General features: G+C 28.8%; 1 long non-coding RNA gene across 2 annotated transcripts in view; it reads left to right on the forward strand.

The window, feature by feature from the left end:
- The first annotated feature begins 347 nt into the window (after positions 1 to 347).
- The window catches only part of LOC143200640 (uncharacterized), a 159,226-nt gene continuing 144,143 nt past the window's right edge, over positions 348 to 15,430 (forward strand). For both annotated transcript variants that reach the window (XR_013006765.1, XR_013006764.1), the window contains exon 1: positions 348 to 404. This is a non-coding gene — a long non-coding RNA (uncharacterized LOC143200640). The remainder of the gene's footprint in view (positions 405 to 15,430) is intronic.

Below are 15,430 nucleotides of genomic sequence, written 5' to 3' on the forward strand. Positions count from 1 at the left end.
CTGTAATGCGTCCTTAATGTCAGCACAGCAAATAAATAATCATATGAGGAATGTTTAAACCCCCAAATACAAAATCTGAATTTCTCGTTAAAAACATTAAGTGCTATAAAATTTTAATATTTATAATTATGTGGTTTTACTTGATTGAGTATTAAAAAATAAATTAGAACAATATAAAAATATTTAATATAAATTATATATCTTAAAATAATGTATAAAATATTCTAGTTAAACCAGGTAAAATTGTATACAGATAAGGTACGCATTCCTTCCCAAAAAAAGCGGACGAATTCAGTAAGTAACAAAAAATACAAAATGTTTATATTGCGTTCGGTGTCAGTCTCGATTTTGATGGTAGTGTACTGTGTCTATGCCGCTAAGTGGTTCAAAGTTGACTTAATAAGGTAGGAAATATTAGCATGTTATTCTAATTTGCGATTTATTCATTATGATAAAATATTTATTAATTATTATATAGTATTTTTAATTATAATATGATATCTTACAATTATGATATAATATTTATTTAATATGATTTATATATTATTTAACATTTTTCCGAGGTTTGTTATTTACTTATTATGATATAATCAATTATAATATAATATTTACAATTATAACATAATATTTTGAAATTATGGCATAATACTTATTTAAAATGATTTATGTATTATTTAATATTTTTCAGAGATATTGATTGTCATATATTTATTATTTTTTAGTATTTAATTATTATAGTTTATAGATTATTCGTTACTTTTCAGATATATTAATTGACAACTATTTATTTGATGTGATATAATATTTATTTATTGTGGCTTATATATTATTCGTTATTTTTCAGAGATATTAATTGACAGTTATTTCCTTATGATGATATAATATTTATTTATTGTGATTTATATATTATTTATTATTTTTTAGTGATATATATTTTCAGTTTAAAAGGTCTTAGGATTTAAAATACTTTTTTAATAATTTAAATATTTTACCATGAATCAAATTATGCATTTCGTGTAAGAAATTATAAGTTTTATTGTTTTTTTTTATCAAACACTATAAAATTTTATATCAAGATTGGGCGTCCTTTATACTAATATAATGTCAATATTTTAATATGCACATCTAAATACTAATTACTAAGGAAAAAATATTTTTTTTGGTTCATGTCTACAATATTACAATAAATTAGAGAATTTATAAATTATTGCCTGGATAATATATTTGAAAGAATTTTGGGATGAATCGCTTATTTGTTTTTTATATATTTGTTTCAATATTATCGATCTTTGAAAAAATTGAAAGCATTTACACCAAATAATATATCCAAAATAACAATGCGCTTAGATCAATATAATATATGACGTAGCAATGTCACAGTGTTGTCGCACCAACTTTGATTTTTAGTTTATATTGGCTGTGGCATATAACAAAATTTTAATGTAAATAAAATAATGAAACAAAAATATTAATGAGTAAACGTAAACAAACAAACTATTTTTTAACGTTATATTATATATAATGCATAAATTATTGAATGACTAAAACTACAGTTATATATACAGCCACAATAGTTCATAGAGGGGGTTGTTTTATTTTATTTCAATTGCATTAAATATTATTTGTATTAAACTGAGTTCAAGCTTAGTTTTCTCTGGAGGCCTAATTCAACTAATTAACAATTTTAGTTAGAAGTAATGCAAATACAATTGGGTAAACATAGTTGAGTGAGACGTCTAGATATAAGCAGTTTGTTATTTTACTTTTATTATGCATATGATATGATCAGTTTCATATGGCATTACTCTTTATTTTTCTCTGTTACTACCTTCGTACATTTTTATTGCAAAATTTTACCAATTTCATCTTCTGCCATATCATCTGAAAAGGAATTAGTGTCCATTCTCTACTCGTACATTCGAACATATCGATTTCATCTTCTGCCATATCATCTGAAAAGGAATTAGTGTCCATTCGCTACTCGTACATTCGAACATATCTATGCACATAAATTTATTTATTATAGTCACCGTTATTTACTAAATTGTTCATTTATATAATAATCTCAGACACTTGTTTGTGATTACAGTATTTCTGTGTGTCAGATGTTGAGTTAATGCTTATTTCCGCAAGTCGAAATCTCTCTCGATCAACATGTCCAACTCTTTGCTACTCCATTTTCCATATTAATTTAATAGGATTATACGTGAAATGGATAGGAAGGAAGGTGTAATACTCTGTGGCCATATCATGACCATCCTATGCAATCTGATCTACTGTGCATAATTATTCAGCGTTGTTTTCAACAAAACTATTCACAAAGAGTTGCACATTCTAGAGAATCCTGAAAATAGTTCCCAGATTAATACTGTTATTATTAACACAATATCGAAAAACTCACTTTTTGATACATTTCATATATTTGATTCTGAAGAGACTGAATATCGATGTGTATATATATTAACTTCTTTATCACCCTTTATTATCTCGTTAATATTAGGAGTACTGATTAGAAACGCTTTGTTATTATTACTATTATTATTATTATTATTATAAACAAATTGTGTAAATAAAATAATAAACAATCAATACATAAAACGTGATAAAACTTAAATAAGCATTATACATTTAAAATGTATCAATATTATAAGTACAATATGTAACACAGCGGATAAATATAAAAATAAATAAATGAATAAAATTGACTTAAAAGCACATATAAAACAATAACAGTATAAAAATTATAATTCATAATACATAATATATTAATGTATTGAGACCAATCGTAAGCGTTAAATATGAGATAAGAAATTAAATAGAATATTGTAAATTAACTTCATGTAAATAATCAAATATATTATTAATGTGTTTGAAGTGAAAAGAGTTTTCAGATTTCTAGGTATGTTATGTCTATTTCGAATAGACCGCAGAGCCTCACACGATGGTAAAACATGTCGTTTAACTAACGGTAAAACTGTTTTTAATAGTCCACAATAATCACACAACGGAGGAATATCGCCAGTCATAAGATATGAAGGCGAGAACTGACAATAACCGATCATTAGCATATTTAAAAGGACCTGCTTATACCTACTAGTAGATAAGGTCATAGAAGCAAAAAAGTCTTGATTAATAAACCACAATTTATTATCGCCCCCCAGCAAGTCCCACTCCAGTTGAACAAGACCATCGATTTTACTCGTAATAATGGGATATATATCCTTATAATATGGAAAGCTAAGAATATATCTACCACTTAGAGTGGCTTCTTTAGCTGCTTTGTCTGCTCTCTCATTACGCTCTATGCCCACATGACTGGGGACCCAAACAATTGGTATTCTTCTTTTCCGTTCAACCAATCGTCAGACTCTACCTCCAACACAATCTGTAGAGCTTTCCAGATGGCTCTTAATTCTACCGATAATATGGATGAATGTTTATGAAGCTTGTAAGTTTCTATTCTAGAGGATCTATAAACAGCTGCACCTATTCCTTCGGATGACTTGGAACCATCCGCGTACAAAACTTTATAGCTTGGATACAGCTATAGAAGATGGCTCTTGAGGATTCTAAGACCAAAATTATCCTTGCTGTGAATCATTAGATGTCTATTTGTGGGCAGCAATGGAAACATCCATGATAGGAGATTTGTGAAGCTGGAAACGTTAAGTATATCTATATTAAGATTGATCATGTCTATAATCTTATAGAACTGGTCTTTGAAAGATCCTGCCCTACATAACGGTGTAATGGGTCTCCTAATGGATAGATTAATTATTTTGTTGCTTGTCAGTATGGAGCAAAATCTGTAGGTTGCTGTAAGAATTAGTTTGAATCGTCTTGAATATTTAAGCGTTTCAATACCAGCAAGACATTGTAGACTAACAACTAGGCCAGATTTATATGCTCCAAGGGGTAGTCTCAGGACATGATATTGAACTATTTCAAGCATTGGTAGATATGATGTGTAGGAGGTGTTGTATAGAAAGCTTCCATAATCCATAATCCATAAAGTATGGGACGTATTATAGTTTTATAACCATGTAAAATAGCATCTTGGTTGAGTCCGTTTTTGCGATTATCAATAAATTTAAGTATCTATAAGTCTATACTGGTTTATTGTCTCAAATTGTATATATGCTCTTTCCAAGTAAGTGTTTGGTCGAAGTAAACACCAAGTAACAGGATTTCGTTGGTTATACAGAGTCCAGGAATGAAGCCTAGTATAATGCCGTTTTCTGCAAAAATGTACTATAGAACACTTTGTAGGGGATATTGTGAATCTAGTTGCCCAAGTCCACTGAGCAAGTCCATTCAAATAACTTTACATTATCTCAGAAGCTTTCCTGGGATCCGAAAAAGAGCAGAATGCCATGATGTCATCTGAAAAGGACCTCAAATGTGAATTGGCATTGGGAATATTAAATATGCTTTCTGTTTCTGACTCTGACATATACTGCTTCATATTTATATTTGATGTATTTATTTGTGTGTGCGAACTTTAGATTCGTAGTTCATTACGATTTCTGAAGCATCCATATGTCGGCATGTAGTCCAGGAATGAAGCCTAGTAATGCCGTTTTCTGCAAAAATGTACTATAGAAGACTTTGTAGGGGATATTGTGAATCTAGTTGCCCAAGTCCACTGAGCAAGTCCATTCAAATAACTTTACATTATCTCAGAAGCTTTCCTGGGATCCGAAGAAGAGCAGAATGCCATGATGTCATCCGGAAAAGGCCTCAAATGTGAATTGGTATTGGGAATATTAAATATGCTTTCTGTTTCTGACTCTGACATATACTGGCGTCAGCATTTTCAATTAGAGTAGTTACATATATCTAGCAGCGATTTGAAATGCATCAAAACTAGCAAAGTGCCAAAACAACTTTTAACGTTTTATAATCACTGATTCTCTATTATTACTGATGTTTTGAAGAATTTTACATTTACAAGCATTTACGGTCCGATTTTAAAAATAATTTACAAACTGCAATAGACATTCGTGGTGACATAAATTCACTGTTATTTTGAAACGACTCTATATCCCATTATTATAAAAATTGTGTCGATATTTTCCTAATTTTGCCCTGTTTCTGTTTCTTTGTTATCTATTCGAAAATGCTACAAACAATAAGTCACATTAAATACGCACCTGTGAAGTGATCTGTTATTTTAATCCCTATAATATATTATTATATTGTTCTATTTTATATGTATAAATTAACACGTTACTGCTATCATTAAATGTAATTCGCAATTATTTTCCAAATCATCTCATAATACTGTTCGATTTTAATGTGTTTTGATTTTCTCAATAAGTTACACAATCGAAACTTATTATACAACGATTAATCAATGCCGTAATGTGATCCTTATTGGGTGATTAATGATTATGTGGCTCTATATTTACGCTTACATTTGAAATACGGATATAATTAATTAATATTGTATAAGTTACCCGTGTTTGGCTATGGTACTTTATAAAAAAGTTTCATATAATGTGAAGGTCTCTTACTGGAAGCTATTTAACATTTTAATGGATACCAGTGATCGTCTAGTAGACGAAATTCGACCGTAATTCATTCAAATTAATCATATTGACTTTGTAAATAAAACTTATCCACTGATATGTAGTAATTCAATATAAATTATAAAATTATACTACAACTTGTTCCTGTCTTAAAATAACTTTAATTTTTGACATCGGAATTTAATTACAAATATACCAATTAACCAAAAGTGAACCCTTTAAATAATAAAATGAACTCACATTTATTAATTAATGTTTCAAATTATTCATGAACCAGAATAATTGGTATACAAAACTTATTCGAAGTTATCTTTTAAGATTTCGTATACTCTATAAAGTAGAACATATTCCTTTTCACTTATACTCCAAATATCTACTGTATGTGACTGTTTTGTTTGACAAAAGACTATATAATATAAAATTATATATTTAAATGAATATGTGTTAAATATCTGCAACTTCTCATATAATTAAAAAAACGAAACACAAACTAAAATTGTTTAAACAATTTTCGAGCATTGCCAGTATATTTTAGGATAATAGTATGTATAGTGAATCCTGCTGATATTTTGAATTATTAACATAAATTCTAACATATAATGTATTCTAACATAATATATAACATAATATTCTAACATAATAACTAACATATAATGTATGTGTTATAATTCACTCAACACTATAAAAATTGAAAGTATTTATTATGAAGAGTTTTTCAGAAAGATAAGTAAGAAACTATGAAAATAACATAAAGATTATAACAATTAAGTTTATTAAGTAAATAGCTAAAATAGTAATTGATATAATGTTAAAATACTAACAGAACATCATATCACGACTTATTTTTTATACTAATTGATAACTATCTTTAAACTTATTTGTATATAAAGAATTATCACGTTATTTATTCTAACGGTCCTGTGTCAAGTAATTCAAATTACGTTGTTAGCTCTTTAACATTTTTATGCATTATTTCTTTCACATACCTTAGTAAGAAATTTATTCAATTATATTTTCCACCTAAAATACACAATAACAATCAGTCAGCCTTTACTTTAACATAAAAATTTATTGCTTATCCTTATTTAGTTCATTCTTCCACCTTTAAGGGATTAGTTAGGATTTAAATTAAGACAGGTTACATCATATTTGTATAGTAGTATCATATTGTCAGGGTGACGCACTATTTAGCATTTTTTTATTAAGCTTCTCACGTCCTTACTACTTCTTCTTTTTTCTCACGTCTTTTGTTACTACAAATGTACTTCTTTGGTTAGCTAGTTTACATTTGATTTAGTATTTTTTAAAAAATTAATGTCTTAAAACTTCAACACTCTGCCCGTGGGCAATAATAATTATCAAATGATTTCTGCTATATAATATAACATATAATCCTGGCATGTAGAAAATCGCTTCAGTAAGTGATCTGCTGTACAATTTATAATCTAAACCTTATTGTAGATATTATTCTAACTTATTCTAAAGCCTATTCTAACATATTCTAAAGACATGTACAAAATAACATACATATATTTGTTGCGGGTAATATTTGATTGGTTTTTTACTTGGAAACTTGAGAGCAACATTAAATTGTTATTAATAGAATTTATAGAGAAGAATATTAATATACTTTAGAGCTACTAGTAATACAATGATACATTGTTTGATATTTTGATATGATGATAATTTGATAATGTTGATATTTATAATTTCTTAAGAAAAAAATGTTATATTTCAAATTAGAATCCCTAATAATCCCTAATAATATGAATTTGAATTTGAAAAGTCTTTTTGTAGACATAGACAGTGGAGGATTCCTTGAATTTTATTTATTTATTTGTATTTTATTTATTTATTTGTGTGTACCAACTTTAGATTCGTACTTCATTACTATTTCTGAAGCGTCCATATGTCGGCATGTAGAATCATAAAGGACCATAAGCATGTGAAGAAATATATTCAATATTGAAACAAAAATATTCATTATTTCAGGTTTTAGTTGTTTCTTGAAGAAACATGTTTCTGTTAATAAAAAAAGCATTGAGTACATATATCAGAATCAAAATATTAAAATTTCGTCAAATATTCTATTCATAATCCCGTAATATAAAAGACAATCCTCGTTTTATAAAATCATGTTTAACGTACAACCCATTATAAGACCACAATTCACGTCAGCTTATTAGAGGATAATGTCGGCTTTGTATGTTAAAATATTGTTAAAAATATATAAAAATAAAACGAAAGAAAGCCATTATTATTTAAACAAAACAAATTGAAATAAATTATCCAAGATGACGAGTAATCAGGTTGTTAAAATAATTTTATGAAGATTAATATACACATAAATAGGTCTTAAGAATGGATATTTATAAAACATAATTTATTCATTTTAAGATTATGTGGTTGGGAAAAAACATTGCTAACATTGTTAAAATTACTAAAGAATAAATGTTAAGGGCCTAAGATTGTTAAATACATCATAAAGCGTATATTAACAGTAATATAGTAAGTAGCATATAGTAATATAGTAAGTATAATATATAATAATAATAAGTATAATAGTAAATCAGAGGTTTGTTAAATTAAATGTAATATTTTAGACTTCTCAGCTGACATATTGTTAAATTTGATTGATTTTAAAACCGTGGTGGAGTTTTTCTATTATGAGTAATTTAATACCTAACAATTAACTTAATTGAAACTAAATTATCTGTAAAATCAACAAGTTCGAAATTAAATCTTTTCAATTATTTTCTAAAGCGTAATTAGAGTTTGGAAAGAATGAGAAAAATCGAAAGCAAGATGAAATGTGCCACTTTGGGACAATTCCCTTAAATCTCTATTTGCCAGACGTCGTTTGTTTTAGATTGACATCGGCATTTGAAAGAAAGAGAATTCTTTCAAAGGAATAGAACTGTTTTTTTATTAGCGATTGTTGACTAAAATAAAAATTTAGCTTTTCGTTATAGGTTTATGTATTTGGAAAAATATTCAGATAAGGCGTTGAATAATTTATACCTGATAAATAACATTTTTTTCAAAAGCATGTCATTAAAAGTATTTGGTTGAAACATTTATTTTTTATTATTTCTCAACGTCTGATACATTCACTCAATTATTTTATGAAATTTTGTTTCAAGCTGGTGGAAAAGTGGCTACCTTCACTTGTAACTATATAAGCTTTATGATCTTATATAATAAATTTTATTAATTAAATTGATTTAAAACTGTTGTGTAGTAGTTAAACTTAATATTCTTTTTATATTATTTAACATGTTTTTTTTAAATTCAATTGTTTTGCACTGTATGCCTGTCTGTTTGACTCGTTCTTTTATTAAATTTATCTACAATGATATATTTAGTATCACCAGCATTTTAATAAAGTAAATTTAATTTTATGACAAAATTAGGTATATAGATTCATCCATATTTTTTCTTATGAAATTATTTTTATGACTTCAAAAACGCATTTGACAGAGTGAGAAGAGAAATAATATGGGTTATAATTACACAGATAGGTATAAAATGTTAGGAATAATTCAGTAAATATACCGAATAAATATCAGTGCCACCATTGCAGACTATATAAAGATAAACAAAAAACCTTTAAAAACCTTTAAAAGCCGACAAAGACAGGTGAAACTTTATACCCAACCCTATTTATAATCTCAATGGATGATATAATAAAGAAATATTAAATCGCCAAAAGAAGACTGTAAATTCGATTGCTCTTGCAGATGAATTGATTACTACAACTGACAATAAATAAAAACAAAATGAAAGTTATGGTGAAGAGAAAGCCTGAAATAAGAGGTATCCAAATTTATGGTGAAAAAAATGAACAAGTAAAGAAATCTATCTGATTATAGACATCGAAAGCCATGAAAATGAGGAGACGGGCATGAACGCATAAGACTGCACATGCCATGAATTTGTACTTTGCTATATATAGCAAATTCATAAATACAAAGTAAATATTCCAGAACATGAAAAAAGGAAAAATTGTGTTATTATGTTACACTTTAAATTTAGGTTTATGATATTTATTTATTTTTGTCTCATTTTATATATAGATTGGTTATTGTTTTATTTATACAATTTTTTTTGGTATTGTATATTAACTAACACATATTTATTCAGTTTTGTCTTTGTCCACTGAGTATAATTAAAAATATATATCAGAGTCCTGATTAAGTAAAAATAAGTTTAGTCGTAAAATACCACACAAGCGTTATAGCAACTATATTTTAAATAAGCCCCCCTACCTTTTGAATTTACCTCGTATATACAGATATTTCCCGAGATTAGAAGGAAGTAGACTATTTACTAGGATTAATCCTGCAAGGTAGTTGCCCTCTCACTGTCAACAAGATTAAATTGGTCAAAATAACCGAGGAATAAGACAACGATAAAATAAATTCGATTCCATTAGGCGACGATTTTTGACAAATCTACCGTTTGGATAAAAAGTATTGGCAATAGTTTCGCAGACGGTCGGTATAAATCACGATGATTGGATCAAGCGAGAGTCATAAATTACACCTGCACGCGTCCCACAGGACTCAGGAACGAAACTATTTGCTTTATGCGGGGGCGAAAACCGTATCGGAAACTTAATAAAGCACGTAACGGCGGTAATAATCAGAAACAATACGATTTTGTCGATGTCAGTTGCCTAAATTTGTGTTTTAACTCCAATTCTGTTAGATGGTTCTGATAATTCTTGATATGTCCGTCGAAAATTCTTCAGGTTGATTCATAAAAAATACTTAATTAAATAGCGTACTTGGTTTCTCTGGTTGTGTTTTTGAATTTTAGAATTAAATGGAAAAGAATATTTATATACCTGATTATCCAAAAAATTAGTTTATGTATTTTATATTAACATTTAATCAACTTATTTATGTTTCTCTTGGTATAAAACAGAAGGGATGAAGTGAAATTACCCTATATATCATTGGCGATCGAATCCTCTATAACGTAATAAATATTCATGTGAAAAGGGTTTTTTTTAAAGTTCAAACTCCCCATTCCACAAAATGGCCACACTACAGGATTGTTTTGTTTGATTAAATTCCACAGAAAATATCCCTCATATGCCTCATATTCGAACTTCTTACACAATGTTTCAACATGGTGTGACTGCAAGATAAGTACACATAGGTACTATACACAATTTTGAACTTTAATATATTTTAGTGGCCACAAAATGGTCACACTACAGGATTGTTTTGTTTGATTAAATTCCACAGAAAATATCCCTCATATGCCTCATATTCGAACTTCTTACACAATGTTTCAACATGGTGTGACTGCAAGATAATTACACATAAGTACTATCCACAATTTTGAACTTTAATATATTTTAGTGGCCACAAAATGGCTACTCCACAGGATTGTTTTGTTTGATTAAATTTCAGAGAAAATATCCCTCATATTCCTCATATTCGAACTACTTATACAATGTTTCAACATGGTGTGACTGCAAGATAAGTACACATAGGTACTATCCACAATTTTGAACTTTAATATATTTTACTGGCGTACTATTTTTGATGCGTATGAATATTAACATATAATAAGTAATTTTAGAAGTATTTTTAGAAAAATAGTAAATTTGCTGTGATAAATAATTGTGCTATCTATAACATATACTTAAATATATAGGAAAGTACAGAGGATTTATAATTTAGACACTAACCTCTACAATAAAGCTCACTAATATTTTCTTAATTCGGTGGTATTGCGTTTAAATAAGTATGGTTTTTAGTTTTATTTTGAGACAAATACAAAATAAATAAAGCTAATTATTATTGCAAATTGAAGATAAACTTTGCATAAAATGCAAAGAATCCTGAAAATATCGATAGGCTAAAAACACAACAATATTCAAAAGTGTAAAATCTGTTAGGTTTATCAATTAAGTAACTAAAGTAAAGAAAATACATAATGATTGATAAAATTTTGACTAGATATTTTAAATCCCTTCTTATTCATCTAAATTTTGTGATTAGAAGTAATACACTTTAAATTAACAATTTTTCCTATTTATTAAATTAATTCAAATTAAGTATTTATTTATTTTTCATCCACTAGTTAACCGATATCTTACTTCAAAATATTCATCATTTTGTCCATCATATTTACCCAACGGACAACAAATTGTTTTTAGATTTTTTTGACTAATCAATCTATAAACAGACCATACAAGCAACAATAAGATTAAATAATACTCAATCATTTCATACAGCACCAACGTTAAGTATCTCCGAATGAGTATTGATGCAAAACCTCCCTGGAAGAAACATATAAAGAAAAAAGAAAAAAACTGGAATTGAAATATAGGAAAATGTACTATTGAAATGCTAATTGGAAGAAAATTACAATTATCAGCACATAATAAATTGCTATTAGATAAGCAAATACTGAAATATATATGGACATACGGAGTTCAATTATGGGGATGTTCTGCAAAGAGTAATATAAATAAAGTAAAAAAATTTCAGAACAAAGTCCTGAGGGGTATTGTGGGTGCACCCAAATACCGTAGAACTGATTACCTACATCGAGATCTTCAGTTACATACAGTCAGTCAAGAAATCAAGAGAATTGCAAGAGGGCATGAGGAAAGACTCCATTCTCATGAGAATATTGAAATATCACAGCTTTTGGATACGACCACAACAGGACACAGACTCAAAAGAATCAAACCATCTGATTTTGTGTAGTGTTGTGTAGTGAGGTGCGTATAATAGAAAATACAGCAGTGACATGTATAAGCATTATTTCACCAGAGACAGAGGTCTCCTGGGGTCTTCCTAGTTTTATACATAGATTTAAGTAATCATAAAGACAAGTTGTAGGTTAGACGAAAACGACTAGTAACAATGTAATAATTAAATAATGAAAAACATATTTCAAGATGATTCTCTATATATTTTTTTATTATCTCCCTATTTTTCGAGTCAATTCAGCGTACAAAAGGTAGACTTGGCAGCACCGTTTGGTTGCAAAAATTTGACTGAATGTGACTATATCATATTTAAGATTTTATTTGATCGACCTAATAACTTAAATATATCTTCTCAAATAAGGACAGTTAAGGACAGTAACATTCTTATTAATTTTAATAAAAAACATCTGGTAGTTTCTTAGTAGTAATGATTTTAACAGGCACAACGAATAGTAAAGTGAACGTGAACGAGTAAGTGTTAAAGTGAACAACGGCTCTCAGCTCAATGTGTCAGTTGACAACGATAGTTTTTCGACTAAAAATTATTATAATTTTTAATCAATTTTTGAAAACTTTCTAATTATTTAAATTTCAAGTGAGTTAACCACATATTATTTGGAATACTCTTGGTAGGTTGTTTCAAGAGATGATACGGTGTTAGAGACAATATATTAAAATATAACATATAATTTATCGGTGTAATATATAGGTTTCACTATGTGAATAACATTAAAATAATTAATATTTGTTTAATATGTTGATGTTGATTTAATCCATGCTAACATATATTCGGAGTTAAATATAGTTAAAATTATCCAATTATTATTTAATATTTGTTAGTCATTTTCAATGTTTAGTCTCTCTTACTGTTCTTATTCCACGGTAATATAAATATTAATTAGTCGCATGTTTAAGAATTGCACATTATACAAGATTGTTCAATAAATTTGCAACCATTAATATATTTGCTTATATTATAATATATATCTTAATCGTTACACTACAATTACCTTGAATTGTGTGCACATGCAGTAAGTTTCACATAATATTTACAGTGGGTGACATATTTGCACATTGAGTGGCACAAAACATATTTAGATGAGACTGTGAAAAAGAAAATTTTGTTCTAATATACGAGAAATAATACCATAATGAAAGTTGATGGGCTTATATTCAATAAATCTTTTGAATTTCCAAAAATGTGAAATTTTGTAAATCTATTCATCAGCATAATATATATATATATATATATATATATATATATATATATATATTCATGTATATTATATATACATATATATTATTCATATATATTCAACATGATGGAAGACGTTTAACATTCTTTCAAGCGGCCCACAATCTCTATATTACAATAAACAATAGTCGTCTAGGATTCCTCCTTTAGTGAAATCTGTGTAGATAATTGAAGTCAGTGGGCCCATCTGCTCTATCTCAGCTGTTCATATAGATCGTCATTTTCAAAATGCATATTCCTGGGAAATATACAGAATAATTCAAATTTTCGAAAGTAGTATACTATTAGTTCATAATTTGCCTACGAAGCCGACCAAAAATATATACATGTCTAATTAATTAGTAAAATATCGACTAAACAAACCTTTGAATATGAATATATATTTCTTGTAACTACATCTTTCACCTTGAGTAATTGGAGAGGCATATATTCAAAAAACATATAATAATTCCTGAACTCAGCTTTGCATAAATTTAAAAGCTTGACGACATTTTTTACAAAATTCGCTGTCCTGCTGAAGAGTGTGGGTAATAATTTCCGAAAAGGTCGATATAAATCACGTTGATTGGATCTAGCGAAAGCGATAAATTACACCTGCATGGGCACCAGAGGCCTTACGGACAAAACTATACGCTATTAAGCGAAAAGGAAAGAGTATCATCGAGCGTCATTAACGTTTTATCCCCTATAAATTTAAATTTTGCCCTAGGAATTTTGTTCGTTTACTAGATTACCATAAAACATAATGCCAGTAAATTCTCTAGGTCATATATCACAATATAAGCTCTCTTTCTCTTTTTATCTCTTTATTAAATAGAATGTTGCACTGTTTAAGAAGAGTATAACAGTATATATCGAATATTCGAAACATCGAATGTAACAAATGAATATTAATCTCCAATGCTTATTGGGGAGCACACCGATCATCACTAAGTAATATGTATCGAGTACTGATCAGACGCCAGTTACATTATGGGTGCCACTAGTATATCACCACAACCCCTTCATACGTGAAGAAACTGGACCGCGTCCAAAACGCCGCTATAAGAATCATATTGAGAGCACTCCTTCAGTGTGTTTCCGTCACCTCTATATTAACAGCGTACTGTTTTATAGTTCCGAAAGGACCATATGCATCCAAACGACAAAAAAAGCGAAAAATGTCGATTTTTTGCAACAATACAACCAGGTATCTTCCTGAATTGTTGTAGATTTTGGGACGTCCACATATGGAGATCACTTCTGGTCATAATTTTTTCCAGTATCTCGTTTTCTCGTAAGAATGTAGTGTGCACCTTTACATCGAACTCTCACTATTTCTTGTATTGGCTCGTAAGATATCCTTCCTTGCTTTTCTAGATATATCTCAGCATTTTGACAAAGTATGGCATACGGGCTTGCTGGTTAAACTAAAGAAACTTCTGCCTCATCCGGACTATCAGTTACTAAAATCGTATCTCACTGACAGACACTTTATTGTAAATCAAGGCGATGAACATTCCGAATTAAATCCTATATATCCAGGAGTTCCGCAAGGTAGTGTACTGGGTCCAGTACTGTATCTTCTGTATACGGCCGATCTGCCCACCACAAAATAAGTACTGTGGTAACATATGCAGACGACACAGCAATCTTAGCATCCCATGAAGATCCAGTCACAGCATCAATAAACCTACAAACCCACCTGGAGCAAATACAATTATGGTTGAAGACATGGCGCATTAAACTCAATGAAACAAAATCCTCGCATGTAACGTTTAGCCTGTGTAGAAGAACATGTCCACCAGTGAATATCAATTATCGTCATCTATCCCAAGCAGAGCATGTTAAATATCTTGGTATGCACTTAGATCGACGCCTAACCTGGAAGAAACACATACTCTCTAAACGGAAACAACTTGCACTTAA

Source organism: Rhynchophorus ferrugineus, unplaced genomic scaffold (genome assembly GCF_030347505.1).
Source record: "Rhynchophorus ferrugineus isolate W39M unplaced genomic scaffold, kcgeb_rfMv2 rfM1, whole genome shotgun sequence".
In the NCBI taxonomy this organism is placed as follows: Eukaryota; Metazoa; Arthropoda; class Insecta; order Coleoptera; family Curculionidae; genus Rhynchophorus; species Rhynchophorus ferrugineus.